Source organism: Pezoporus occidentalis, unplaced genomic scaffold, assembly GCF_034315485.1.
Source record: "Pezoporus occidentalis ecotype Australia unplaced genomic scaffold, CSIRO_AGI_Poc_V1 ctg3, whole genome shotgun sequence".
NCBI lineage: Eukaryota > Metazoa > Chordata > Aves > Psittaciformes > Psittacidae > Pezoporus > Pezoporus occidentalis.
In genome coordinates this window covers 16,205,020-16,220,164 of record NW_026914940.1, presented here as the reverse complement: position 1 = coordinate 16,220,164, position 15,145 = coordinate 16,205,020, and positions in this window count along the sequence as shown.

Genomic DNA, 15,145 nt, shown 5'->3' with positions numbered 1-15,145 from the left:
TACAAGACTAAATATAGACAAGGAGATTTAATAAGGAACTGAATAAAACAGTAGAGGCATGGGTCTCTCAGTCCATGCTATTAGGATTGCCTAATTGCAAAGATCTGCTTTTTTGCTTAGTTGAACCTTGGTAAATTGAAATAAGCACTGATGGCTTAAACACTTACTTTCAATAATAAAATTACCAATCCCAGTAAATTTAATTGCTGTCAACATTGTGAATTTTACAGGAGCATCAGTTTTACATATTTGTGTAAATATTTGTGTATTATTTGCTGTGTATGAAATTTGAAAGCAATTTTTTTTAGTGCTTTAATATAAAACAGAAGCTATTTGATTTTTTTATATCACTGTGATCAAGTGCATATCCAAGCAATGATGTGTTACATACAAACACATCATGTTATATATGGCTGTGTCAGAGGCAAGGCACTGTCTGAAAATCTGGACAAGCTGACTGATAGCAAAATACACAGGATGCTTTTATTCCAGACCAGCATTCTATGGATTTCAGGCAATATTTTTTCTCTTTTTTCTTTAACTAAAAGTAGGTGAGAAAAAGAACAAAATTCCCACTTCACTGGAATTTTATTGGGCACAAAATAGATACGGAAAAAAAATCTGGTTTTGCCAAAAAAAAAAAAATAACTTTTTTATTGATTCAAATGCGAGAAGTTTTTCATCTGAAAGTCTATAATTTTTTGGCACATGATTTTCACTTTTCTGAAGAAAATCACAGTAAGTACAAAGCCAAATACTCAAGTCTAAAAACAAATAGAGAAAAATTTGACAGAAAACTCTAGTTGGGGCGAACTAGTGCTGGTTCCAATGTCCTCGTAATTGTTAAATTTGTACCTGATTTACTTTTTTCTGCCTTTTAATATTTATTCAAATCTGAGATACTGATACATAAACATTTTTGCAAAGAATTTAAAAATATCTCTAAAATGTTTTCAGTGTTAGTGAAATTCCTCATATACCTTATTCCAGTTCTGTGCTGGTTGTTCTTCATAGGACTGAATTCTAGAAAAATGAGATGAGACTGTCTGGACTTCAGTTCCCCCACACTCTCCTTCTTTCATTTTTTTGAAGACAGGTGCAAAGTTTTCCATTTTCATTGGCATTGGGAACCTACCTCCTTGCAATGGGCTTTTGATGGCGGTAAAAAGTAGCTTTGCAAAGACAGCAGCCAGCTATATCAGTGGAACTGCAAAACATCTGGTGCATGGGCTTTATGGGCCCCAAATTAGCTAAGTGATCTCTAATAGCCTTCAGTTTCCACTTCCACAAAGCCAGAATGTAGGCTAAGAGGCCTTTGAGACCTAGGGGCAAAGCTTGCAAAAAATCCATCTAGTATCTCAGCTTTCCCAATGTCCATCATCACCAAATCCCCTCCCCATTGAACAGTGGGCACACAGTTCCCTCAGACTTCCTTCTGCTACCAATGAACTTCTATAAGCTTGTCTTCTTGCCCTTGGCATCTTTTCTGAGAGCTGAATTCTGCTCAACTATGGCTTCCTGATCTCCAACCTAGCACACACAAGAAATGTCTCTGTGGTCCTCACAGTTGCCTCATCCTTGTATCCATCCTTGATGTACTTCTTTCTGCATTCAGACTCAACCAGGAGTTCCCTGTTTATATGTCCTGGCCTTCTTTCTTGCTTACTCAGCTTTCTGCATGTCAAAATTAATCTTTCTGTTCCTTGAAGACATTGTCCTAGAAGGCCAACCAGCTGTCTGGTGCCATTTTGCTTTTCAGGTCAGTCTCCCATGGGATCTCACCAAGCAGAACCTTAAACAAGCTGAAATCTGAAGTTCTTCTGAATCCAGAAGTTCATGGTTGTAATACTACTCTTTCCTTGCTCATTTCTCCGAGTATCTCGAACAGCACTGTCTCACAGCAGTTATAGTCAAGGTTGCCCTCAATAAGCATATCAACCACAAATTTTTCCTTATTAGTGAGAAACAACCCCAGCACAGTTGCCCCCATACATCACCTGTGTCAAAGAATTGTTCTCAGTGCTCAATAGAACCTTATATAAAGATCTTCTCGCAGGGTTAACAAGCTAGGTGACAAAAGATGTGTGTATCTGTGTCACTTGACCGCTAACTAATCACACAAATTGGGCCCTACTTGTTTTTGACCGACAAGACTTTACTGTATCCAGTACTCTGATACTGATTTGTATGATTTGACTTCTAATAAAGTTCTGCATTTCAGAAAAGTTTAAAATAAAGCAGAGGGGAAAAAAATAAAGCAATTGTGATACAGAATTAATTTCTAATTCATACATAATAATTTTTAAAAAATCATTCTTATACCTTTCTTTTTGTGCATAATTGTTTCAAGTTCAATTTGGAGAGAGTACTTTTTATTTTCTTCTTTACAGTGTTTCTATTCATTAGATATTTATTGGAGCACACATAAATCTTTGACTTTTGTCTGTAGAACTGTATTAGTGTAAATTAAAAAAAAAGTCTTCATATTTTAGATGAAACGAGACATTTTTGTACTCTTCAGCTATCAAAAATAACTTTCTATCTGAGCTACAGTTAATAGGAAAAAAAAGTAAAGGTATATCTTCAATATAAAAAAAAGCTTCACCTTTTTCATGACAAAGGAATCTTCCGATTGTATGAATTCTACTAAAAATAAACCAAAAATCTGGGTCTTCCAGATGTTTACAAATTCATACTGCTTATTATTGGCAAGGGGGATTTTTAAAAGCATTTAATTTATACAAAGCTATGTTTTTATACATTCCTACTGATGGTTTAAGGATCTTGGTTACAATAAACACTAAAATTAATTTAGCTCAACAACCCTCCTTTTCCTTTGGTTTAATAGGAAGCTTCTTCTTTTCCTCCTTTCTTCAGCAATAGAGTTGCAAAATTCAGGCTTTATGCAAGTAAAAAACACTGAAACGCATAAAGTAAATTCCAAGTAACATCTGTGGGTTTAGTCAGTTTGCTAAAGAGCATGACAAGAACATTAATTTTTCAGTCACGTTCATAATTCATGAATGACTTTTTTTGTTTTTCTTAGAGTTAAGTTCCCTAGCAAAATAATTTCTTCATCTTTTTCTCTATATTCTTCCAAAAGCTCTTGTTCCAGAAGCTTCTAATGATGGTCAAGTTTTAGCAACATTTAAATATCTGTCTCCTCATATATTTTTGTGATTTGTGAATGACCTCATCTATGATACTGTATTAAGGAAATACAGTGGCTTATCCTTCTTTGACCATATTTGTGAGTAATGGACCATATCTGTTGTGGTTGGTGATGAATTGCAATGCTAAGAACCTAACTGAAAATAAGCTGGGGATGAGAAGTCCACTGAAATATGAAAGACTTCATAATTTAAATTCTAGTTCAGAAACTGAAATAGGCAATTTGCCTTGGAGAAGCAAAAATTCATCTCACTTAATTTTAGCTACATGACAGTCAGGTCCTCCTCTAAGCAGTATGTCTTTTTTCCGTAGATCTCAGTGGACTGAGGAGAGGATAGTGAAAATGCAGATATTACACATTCATAAAATCACAGCAGTTTATTTCTGAACCAGTTAATAAGAATTTATTTTCATGTAGTTTATATAGAGGCATTTTTTTTTTTTCTAATTATAAAACTACAGGTAATAAGATATCCATTGTAGAAAAAAAAATTTTCAATTTACTAGGGAGAAATTATTAAAAAAAATAAATATCTGGTTGTCTGCAACTCATATTAGTTTTCTTAACTATCACACTAGACATTTATAACCAGGAAAATAGGAAATATTTTTTCCTGATGTTATTAATGCCGTAATATTAAATTTCTATTAAAGTTCAAATCTCAATTTATATCTGTTTATATCTTTGTTCCAAAATCTTTTCTCCACTCTAAGTCTTATCCTGGTAGGACACAAATCTGAGACATTTTTCTATGTAGAAATTATAGGTAAGAATCAGTTTATGATTTTGTGGACAAAAATTTAATTTTCCATTTAGTAGAGAGTAAATTAGTTTATATATTTAGATGTAATGTAAGATATGTTTTTCAAGAGTTCCTTACAGTAACTGTAGTTATAGTGAACATTATTGACCATGAACATTAATACAATTATTCCATTGTAATTCTGATATCAAAATGTAAAGAATTTAAGTATGAATAAAAACTTGATTACAGTTAAACTGCTTGATAGTACATCGGCAAATTTTATACATTTCCATGTTCACTTTGTCTGGATTTTTTTTTTTACTCTTCTTGATTAAAAGACAAAATTTTTAAAACCTACGAAAATTTTCACTTTGCCGACACTGACGAGCAGTTGTGAAGTAATTAGTGCTCACAGGATAAGCTCTCTGAAACATTCCTCTAGGAGGAAGATCTCATACTTTTAGAAAGCCTAGTACACTGTGGGTCTGGTGCAGAATGTCATGTACATGAACAAATTAATCTGAATATAAATTACTTACAAATTACTTACACAACCCCTCCAGTGTTCTGCTCCTCAGAAGTTACACATATGGCCTTTAAGGACTCTGATTCTCCTCCCTTGCCCTTCAGTCCAATTCAATCTTCTGTTCACTACCCAGAGACAGGACTGATTCTGATCAGTTTCTGATTCTCTGTGCATTAATTTAAATTCAAATGACTCCATTAATTATGGTAAGGTTGCCTCCCACTTCCACCAGTGTAAACAGAGAGCAGATATTCTTTGTCCAATTCCTTCTGAAACGCTCTTCTGTCAGTAGAGAGTGAAGAAAATAATTAAATGTATTTGTATCATGTGAACTATGTAAATATTACTTTTTATATAAAAAGCAGCTTTTTAATTACTAGGTATAGGGACATTTTCTGAAGACACTGACAATGAAGTGAGAATGCAATTCAAAAATATGTACTTTGAATGTGTTCAAAAAGGGGTTTTGTGAAATTGTCTATGTGACTCTACTTGTAACATCCAGAAAACAAAGACTGGACTGCTTGAAGTAAATAGAAAATTTCTGATTGTTTCCATGCACAAGCATTTATGCCAATAAAAGAAAAAAGTGAAGGATCATAAAGAACCAAACACAAACTCAACCAAACAAACCCAAACACCTATCCATATCATTTTTACCAGTTTTTAAGGGATTTAAAGAAAAACAAAGCCTGATCTCTACTTGGTTCACTAAACAGAAACATTTTGGACTTCCATTTACGATTTAGCTAATCAAATGTTGCACTGGGGGAGATACTGTTGAGTAGCAAATCCAAGTTACTTAGCTGGAGGTTCAATACTTTTTTTCGTTCCTGGATTGTGAGTGCTGGGTCATGTACAGCCTAAATCATTAGCTTTACCTTTGCATGTGCAAACCTCTGCTGTTGTGGTCCTTTTCGGGGAAGACCAGTCCTTTCCATGAACAGTATGCTGGCATATATGCTGACCTCTGTAGCGCTCTGCAGGTCAGCTTCTCTAAAAAAGCTGTGCTGCTGAGGTATTGAATCAACACTGAAAGCCAATGTACCCTTCCTTGGAATATCAGGGAGCTGTAGACCTGGTAAGTGGTTATGATTACAATGGTCATTAAAATATGTATACACATATGTGTCTGTGTGTGTGTGTATGTGTGTATTTTTGTGTTTGCATGTGTGTAGATAATATGTAGTGATCATTACTATGCTTCTTAATCTTAATTAATTTCTTTAGACATAACAACAATATAAGGAATTACCTAGTAAAAATACTTTAGTAAGAAAAAGAGATCATACCTGCTACAAAAGCTAAAATTAGGACAGCAAGAATGATATGAAGCACATAGCAGTTATAAAAGACATGCTGGCTGGAACTTAGGTGACAAAGGAACATCTCAAGTGTGTATGGTGATGTGTGTGGGAGTGTATGCATGAAGTCTGAGAAGAGTTAGAAGAAAGAGGTGATTTAAACTTTGGGAAGCATGAAGAGACTCTTCCAGCAGTCAGCTTTGCTGGCATGCATGCTGATGCTCCCAAGAGCACAATATTCAAAAAACATTCTCTATACCTGTCCCTTATTTGGAAATCTGGTCAGATTAACTACAAGATAAATTTTATGCTCTCAAGCAGCCCCTGGGCTTAGCTTCCAGAAATCTTTTTTAGACAGCATATTAGTCATCTTCAACTGGAGATGAACTTGAAAAATACCCAAAATATCTCCCACATCCCAGCCAGATGTAGAACTGCCACAGGTGTAACTTATGGGAAAAATGTCACCATGTCTGGTAATCAACATTTTATTTCAGCTGAATCTCTTCTGATAACAGTGTTCTTGAGGGCAATATTGAGGCATGGCATAAGAAACTCAGTAAAATCCCACTGCAGGTATATAGGTTATGTCACGTTATACTTGACCTCAGCCAGCCAAGTGCAGCATTTTCATCCTTCAGCTCCCTATCATAAATTCCAGTTGCGTGAAAACTGCTAGATCTTCCCCTAAATTCCACTTCTTTAGACAGAAGTATTTTTTAGCCTTACGAGTGCCACAATGTGTTTACATGTCAGAAAGGAACAACATAAAAATAAGTTCTACTCATCTGTGACAGGCAAATATTTTAATTTTCATTAGTTTTTGACAGGCCTTAGATTGCCATAGGTAGCATACATATACAAGTTGCATTTTATTAGCACATCAAATAATATTGCAGTGAATTACAATTTGTCATCTAGTATTACTGTTACATTGTATCTGAGAGGACATTACTTCCACTTAAACATACTAAAAATTTGATAAACTTATAGGCATTTTCTGTATTTTGTATATATCTTCAGCTCCCAGAGGGTGGGACTTTTTTTGTTGTTTGTCAAGTGAACAGATACCTGTTAATGAGAGTTTTGTGTATTCTATTCTATCTACACCAGATAGTGTATTCTATTGACTGAAATCTTAGAATTTTGTTTCTTATTATTTTTTTTTGCTTTTAAATAACCAATTTTAGGAAGCTTTAATGGAAAGTATAAAATGCAAAATTCACTAGTGGACTAATCCTGTGTCATTTACGGAAATAAGGGCTTTGTTACTATCTTCAAACATTTGTTTCCTTTCAATAGAATTGCTAAGGCACTATTGCACTTCACTATAGTTTTTCCAGTTCATTTTATGTAGGGTGTGTTCTGAATGTTTCATAAAGTAACATGATAGGATTGCAATGCTAACCATTATTTTATGCATACTGAGAAAAAGAAAACAGGGATAAATTAAAAAAAAAAGGGATAAATAAGATATGTTTTCAGGAAATGGTGAAAGCACATTGACCTAATGATTCCTTTTACTGCCATTTGTCTATTAAAACGAGAGGCAACATCTCATGAGACTTAGAAGAAATTATTAATCTACACTAATATTCATAACATATTCTTTATGCATAGGTCCCCCGGTCAGACAGACAAGAATTCAATGATTTGAAAATTAAAACAACCAAACAAACAAAAACCAAAACCAGAACAAAAGGAAAAAAGTACTAAAAATTTAATGGACTAACATGAGAAGAGACACAAAATAAAGGTAATCAGAAGACCCAGTACAAGCACACAGTAAGACTCTAACAATCAATTTAAGAGGTTTGAAATGCAGTGGTTTTTTGAGTGGCCTGTGGTGAATAACTAATCACTTTTTCTGACTTTAAATGTATGTATGCACTATAAATATTGTGAAAAAAAACATTTTCACCTATTGAATTTGTAAATACTTAACAGTATCTTTAAAAAAATGAAGTTCTTTACTGCTTCAGGAGGAGCTTTTTACTAGTAGTAATTTCAAAATGTGCAACAAACAGGAACTCTGATTCCAAATCTATTTAATATTTTGTTGTCAGTTGTTGTAATCTAATTAACTACTGTTTAATATTTCCTATTATTCCCTGTTGCTAAGGGTATAATATTAATCTGTAAAAATTTTTGAATCTAGTAAACACCTATAAACTATAAATATTGTTTGTAAAATTATATATATAAAACATGTATATAAAGAACATACATGAAAATTAAGCTCGTTTTCATTAAGGAAAATGTAGTCAAAGCCAAAATAAGCTCACCTCTTTGTCTTTATGAAAGAGCTCATTACTTTAAGGCATCTTCTGTTATGATATTATGAATGTCTTCCTGACCTGACACCTAATTATCTCCACCAACACTGTTATGGGTAAAGGAAGTGCAAAAGCTTTTATAGTGTGAGTTATTAAGAAGGGATTTAACAAAAAGATATCAACCTAAATATATGTCTGTTTCTGCATTAGACTGTATGAGCTGCCAAGATTCATTTCAGACTTTCATAATGATCACTTTAATATGCATCCAGTCATCCACACAGGGTGATGGTGGTGTTTATTTACTTTTTTTAGTTGGTGGGGCAGGTTGACCTTAGTTGTCTGCTAAGTGCCCACGAAGCCAGTCTCTCACTCCCCCTCAGCAGGGCAGGGAAGAAACTCATGGATTGAGATAAAGGTGGTTTAATGAAAAAAAGCAAAGGCCAGTGAAGAAGGGAAACAAAGCAAAGATATATTGTCTACTTCCCATCAACAGGCAAGTCCAGCCACTTCCCGGTAAGTAGGAACTCAGTACATATAGTGGTTGCTTCAGAAAAGAAACACCTTCAGAACAATTCCTCCTTTACCTCAGCTTTCATCGCTAAGCATGACACCATATCATATGGAAGATGCCTTTGGTCAGTCTGGGTCAGCTGACCCAGCTTTCCAATCTTTTTTCCCAACTCCAACCTACTGGCCTTTGTTGGGGAGGGGTGCTGCAGAGGCATCCTTGATGCTCTGAGAGTACAGCTCAGTGGTAGCCAAGACATGAGCGTGTTATCAACATGTTCTAGTTGCAAATACAAAGCACAGCACTGTAAGCATTACAGTCCTTGGGTTTGGTTAGCTTGGAACCTAAATTCTAGTTTACATAAAGTTTCCTCAGTTTTCCATCCCAAGAGCATTACATTATTTCACATCAATTATCTACTTTATATAGTTCTAAAATGTTTTAAGTTCCTAGCATGAAAATTGCTATATGCCCAGTATCATTACAAAAGAGAAAATGACATGTTCTAACATTTTAAATGCAAGGCAGGGAACTGGGTACTTGTGAATTCTTGCAAAAAACATATTGTGGATTTAGATAATAATAATAATTATATAGCTATTACTTGATGTTTCATATGCCATAGCTTGGAAATGTTGAATGAGAATATAATGAATTCCAATCCCATGCAAATTCTACAGCCTTCTAGTAAGTGATTAACCCCCTCAAAAAAAGAAAAGAAAAGAAAAAAAAGAAAAGAAAAGGAAAAGAAAAGAAAAGAGAAAAAGAAAAGAAAAGAAAAAAAGAAAAGAAAAGAAAAAAAGAAAAGAAAAAAAGAAAAGAAAAGAAAAGAAAAGAGAAAAGAAAAGAAAAGAGAAAAGAAAAGAAAAGAAAAGAAAAGAAAAGAAAAGAAAAGAAAAGAAAAGAAAAGAAAAGAAAAGAAAAGAAAAGAAAAGGAAAAGAAAAGATAAAAGGAAAGGAAAAGAAAAGGAAAAAAAAGAAAAGAAAGAAAAGAAAAGAAAAAAAGAAAAGAAAAGAAAAGAAAAGAAAAGAAAAGAAAAGAAAATAAAAGAAAAGAAAAGAAAAGAAAAGAAAAGAAAAGAAAAGAAAAGAAAGGAAAGGAAAGGAAAGGAAAGGAAAGGAAAGGAAAGGAAAGGAAAGGAAAGGAAAGGAAAGGAAAGGAAAGGAAAGGAAAGGAAAGGAAAGGAAAGGAAAGGAAAGGAAAGGAAAGGAAAGGAAAGGAAAGGAAAGGAAAGGAAAGGAAAGGAAAGGAAAGGAAAGGAAAGGAAAGGAAAGGAAAGGAAAGGCTGATATCCTTCAACTACAGACTGGGAGGAAAAGCACTGAATAATTAAGCAAAAAAACCTATGAAGAACAATCCATATGCTCTTTTAATTCTCAGGAATGGATTTATATAGCAAGGCTATTAATTTGATTTATATTATATTTAACAGCAAAGAAGATGACCTTGAAGAATTTGAACTCAAGTGTGAGATACAGCTTAGACAGCTGCAATAGCCTTGCAACAAATCCTGAACAGTGATTTAGTGTCAATCCATCTTTGCTCTGCTTGAATTAGCCTCTACTTTAGCTAAAAACAAAATAAACAAAAAAATGCCTAATTACAAAACCAAAGAAAGACCAAACTCAAGATCATGAGATCAGTTGTACAGGTTTGCTGTGTAGAATAACTAGAAGACTTCAGAACTGTGAAAACCCCTTTCAATTCTTATTTGATTAACTCAATGCATAATCCATTCCCTTTTGATATGCAATGCACATAGTACAACACTGTTGCATATTGTTGAAGAGCGATATTATTTACCATTATAAAATGTCACCTTTTTTCCTGCCAAAATTCTTTGCCCATCTTTAAAGTAATTATTTTTGTTATGCCTATTCGAAATTCATTAATAGAAAATTCTGGCCTATTAAGCATATCCAAAACAAACAAAATAAAAATAGTGATTCCTCCGATTTACATGGATTCCCACAGTAAATTTTATTTGATACTGAGTCAGAACTGCCTACATCCTTTAGACTATGTTATCAAAGATTAGGTTTTGCTTATAATCAACCACACAATTTCACTACACTTATAAAAATGGAATAGAAAGCTCAAAACCCCATTACTTACCTGTGCGGACTAAACTCTAAAAACACATAGATTTTGTCCAAAAGACAGCATTTCCAATAGCTTTTGTGTTTCCCTCTTGGTAGGGGACAGAAACTTGAAACTTTAACACAGAATATGATTTTTTTTAAATAAGGACTACCCCTCCACACTAAGAGTATGAACTCTCTGTTGACTACATCTTTTTCTCTCCAACTCCCGATTTCATATATTCTATTGGCAAGCCTATACAGAAATATTTGTTACAGTGCATTGCTCATAACTTGAAAACTTCTGCAAATTAACCATTGTCAAAGTTAAGAACAATTAAGTGCAGTCTGCATTCAAAAAAGGGGGGAAAACAAACGAGAAAAAATTCTGCATTGGGAACACAAAGTTGTCATGAAAAGTTTTGTTTTTCTTCTGAAAATTATACCATTCTTTATATTGCTTCTTTCAACAAGTTCTTTTCTAGAGCTTTCTACAGGGGTAGAGGAGTGCATGAAGATATGGACTTTAAAACTGTTTTTGTCATTTTGTGTACTGTGGAACTGTTTTCTTGCTGATTCATCAGAACTAGGACATTTATAGTCAAAGGTTGTTCTCATTCATAGATCAAAAACATCAGGAATAATTTTTAAATGATTGAAACTTTGTTTCTAAGTGTTCTTAATAATGTTCTGTGATGTCTTAGCTCTAGGAATCAAATTCTATATGCCCTCTTATGAATCGACTAACAATTTAAAAGTATTTGTTATTAACAGTCTTCTCAGCCATGTGTTATGAGGTTCCAGACTAGTATTACAGATCATGAATTAATAATGCTTGTTCACCATTAAACAAAGGAATTGCATAAATTTCCTTTATTACAGTGTATAACATCTAGGAGAGAGGACAGCTATAAGACAGAAGGTCATAGTGCACAGAGGAGCACTGGCATCTGAGCAATGAAAGCACACTGGGATTTGAACTAAAATCCTAAAAGGTATAGAACAGACATGGAAAATAACATTCTGAAAGTGTTATACTCCCATCAGACCTGTAAAGTTAAAGAAGGTTCAGGAAGCTTTTGTACTTTTGGATAAGAAAGATGTTTAAGACAGTTTCCCGTGACAGTTTTGCTCACAGCTATAAGAACATGAAAAAGAAGCCTTTCACACAGTAGCAGCTGACATAACCAGTAGGAAAAAAAAACAGCATTTGTCTCTTTCTGCTTTCCAGCATATTGCCAGACAGAAACACAACTTTCATAGTACTATTTTCTTCTTCCTTTTTTTTTTTTCACATGAACTTCAAAAGACTAAGTCCCTGACAATTTTTGTTAAAGTGCTAGCTGATGTGTAAAAGTAACACATAAGTGATTGTAAATGGGAAATAAAAATAACTTAAATATGATGCAAATTTTATGTAGAATTTATATAGAATTTGTATTTTATATAGAATGTGCTGGTCTTATGTATTTCTTTTTTGTAGTTGTGTAGAATGTCTCATTTCCTGAATACTCTCACTACCAACACTCTGGAAGTGAAAAAGTCAGAGAGACATTGCTTTATTGTCCAACCAGATGTGTCTTTCTCTTCTGAACTTAGTTTTGTGAAGTGCATAAAAGCAAATAATAGAATCGATTACTCAGCTTCATAATGAATATTCATTGTTATTGTTTGATTGCAGCCCCTGGCAGGAAGAACTAAAAATAGTTCAGAGGCCTTCTGAGGATATATTTTCACTCATTTCCATTCTTATCCTTTGACATCCTGTACTAGTTTAGCTGCCATTTCAAAAAGTGAGAAAATTAGAGGGGTTTAGATACAGAACCTCACTCAAAATCTGTTGCGAGCTGCTTGTGTGGTGTCAGGTCATCAGCTTCTAAAATGCTTTAGCTCATATTATAAAAAATAAAATCCATGCTGAAGAAAAATGTTCAAAGTGCTATGCAGTACTATTATAGTAAAATTATAAAAGGTTTTTCTAGTTGTATTGAACAAATAAATTACACGACTGTTTCTAAACTTTACACTTAATCATCACTTAATACACTTAATCATGACTCCAGATTAAAAAAACAATGCATGTTTTTCTCTTGGCTTTCCAAAATTCCATAACAGGACGCTTACAATGGAATAATTATTTTGACAATAAAATCCATGTTTCCACACTATCAGGTGAACTTCTTATTTAAGCTCCCATTACAATCAACAGACATTTAGTTAGACAGTCAATGCATCTTACACTTATTCTTCTGTCTCTAGCATAAATGAAGATTAACCTCCATAGTAAACCAAATTGCCATGATGAGCTGCTATCTAGAGGTGATGAGCATCTGTATCTCCCACTGCATCGCATGCTTTCTTATATTTGAAAAATTTTATAATCAGACCCAGAACATCTTAATGCTCTGAAATTAAGAGGTTCCCATTTAAAAGACCAATACTCAGAACAATGTAAAAATTGTGAAGATTGACACAGAAAGTTACATTTATGATGTTTTTCATGTATTGGAAGAGATTAACCTGTCCTTTGGAATATAAAGGGTTGGTATGAATACCTCTACTTCTGCACAGCCTCTGCAGGGCTAGGAGTTTGCTGTGCCTTGGTAGCAATAGCACATTGTTGTTTGGAACCAGCAAGATACAAGACATACACGCAAAATAGCAGATTCCATCATTCCCTAAGAAACTGCTTGAGAAATAACTTTATGCCAGTTCTGATTTTTCTGCCTATTATAGGTTTTCTTCTCAGAAGGTCCCTCTGTTATTGCATTCCTACAGATGCCTCTGAAGCACACTGTTCTTTGTGACCTGTTATGCTTATTAATTTCTGTTGGGTGATTGATAATTTTGTGAAAATTGAGATTTTTCACTCAAGAGTATTCTTTATATTTTTCAGCTGGTTAACTATAAACATAGTCAATCAGATTGTTAAAGAATGATCACCCATGCATAATGTGTAACATCAAACTTTATTAGCACTGCAGTTCATTGTATCCAAGAGGGAACTGACTCTGTGTTATTTTACTCTTATTGGAGCCCTGGTACCCGTTCAGCAGAACTGTAAGATACTCCTTTTTTTTTTTTTTTTTTTTTTTCTAGAGATTGGAAGGGACCTCAAAAGACCATCTAGTCCAATCCCCCTGCCGGAGCAGGAACACCTAGATAATGTTACACAGGAATGTGTCCAGGCGGGTTTTGAATGTCTCCAGGGAAGGAGACTCCACAACCTCCCTGGGCAGCCTGTTCCAGTGTTCCGTCACTCTCACTGAGAAGAAGTTTCTTCTCAAGTTTAAGTGGAACCTCTTGTGTTCCAGTTTGTACCCATTACCCCTTGTCCTATCGTTTGCCACTGAGTAGAGCCTGGCTCCATCCTCGTGACACTCCCCCTTTATATATTTATATACACTAATAAGGTCACCCCTCAGTCTCCTCCAAACTATAGAGACCCAGCTCCCTCAGTCTTTCCTCATAAGGGAGATGCTCCACTCCCTTACTCATCTTAGTTGCCCTGCGCTGGACTCTCTCCAGCAGCTCCCTGTCCTTCTTGAACTGAGGGGCCCAGAACTGGACACAATATTCCAGATGGGGTCTCACCAGGGCAGAGAGAGGGGAAGGAGGACCTCTCTCGACCTACTAACCACCCCCCTTCTAATACACCCCAGGATGCCATTGGCCTTCTTGGCCACAAGGGCACAGTTTTGGCTCATGGTCATCCTGTCATCCACTAGGACCCCCAGGTCCCTCTCCCCTACACTGCTCTCTAACAGGTCGTTCCCCAACCTATACTGGAACCTGGGATTGTTCCTGCCCAGATGCAGGACTCTACACTTTCCCTTGTTATATTTCATCAAGTTATTCCCCGCCCAACTCTCCAGCCTGTCCAGGTCTCGCTGGATGGCAGCACAGCCTTCTGGCGTGTCAGCCACTCCTCCCAGCTTAGTGTCATCAGCAAACTTGCTGATAGTACACTCAATTCCCTCATCTAAATCGTTGATGAATATATTAAATAATACTGGTCCCAGTACTGACCCTTGAGGCACTCCACTAGTTACAGGCCTCCAACTAGACTCCGCCCCATAGACTACAACTCTCTGGCTTCTCTCCTTCAGCCAGTTCACAGTCCACCTCACTACCTGATCATCCAGTCCACACTTCCTCAATTTAGCTGTGAGGATACTGTGGGAGACTGTGTCAAATGCTTTGCTGAAGTCAAGGTAGACCACATCCACCGCTCTGCCATCATCCATCCACCGTGTTATTTCCTCATAAAAGGCTAAGAGATTGGTCAAGCATGATTTCCCCTTGGTGAAGCCATGTTGACTGCCCCTCATAACCCTCTTATCCTTGATATGCCTTAAGATGGCACCAAGGATAAGGTGTTCCATCACTTTCCCAGGGATGGAGGTGAGGCTGACCGGTCTACAGTTACCCGGGTCCTCCTTCTTGCCCTTTTTGAAGACTGGAGTGACATTTGCTTTCCTCCAGTCCTCAGGCACCTCTCCCGTTTCCCAAGATTTGGTAAAGATGAT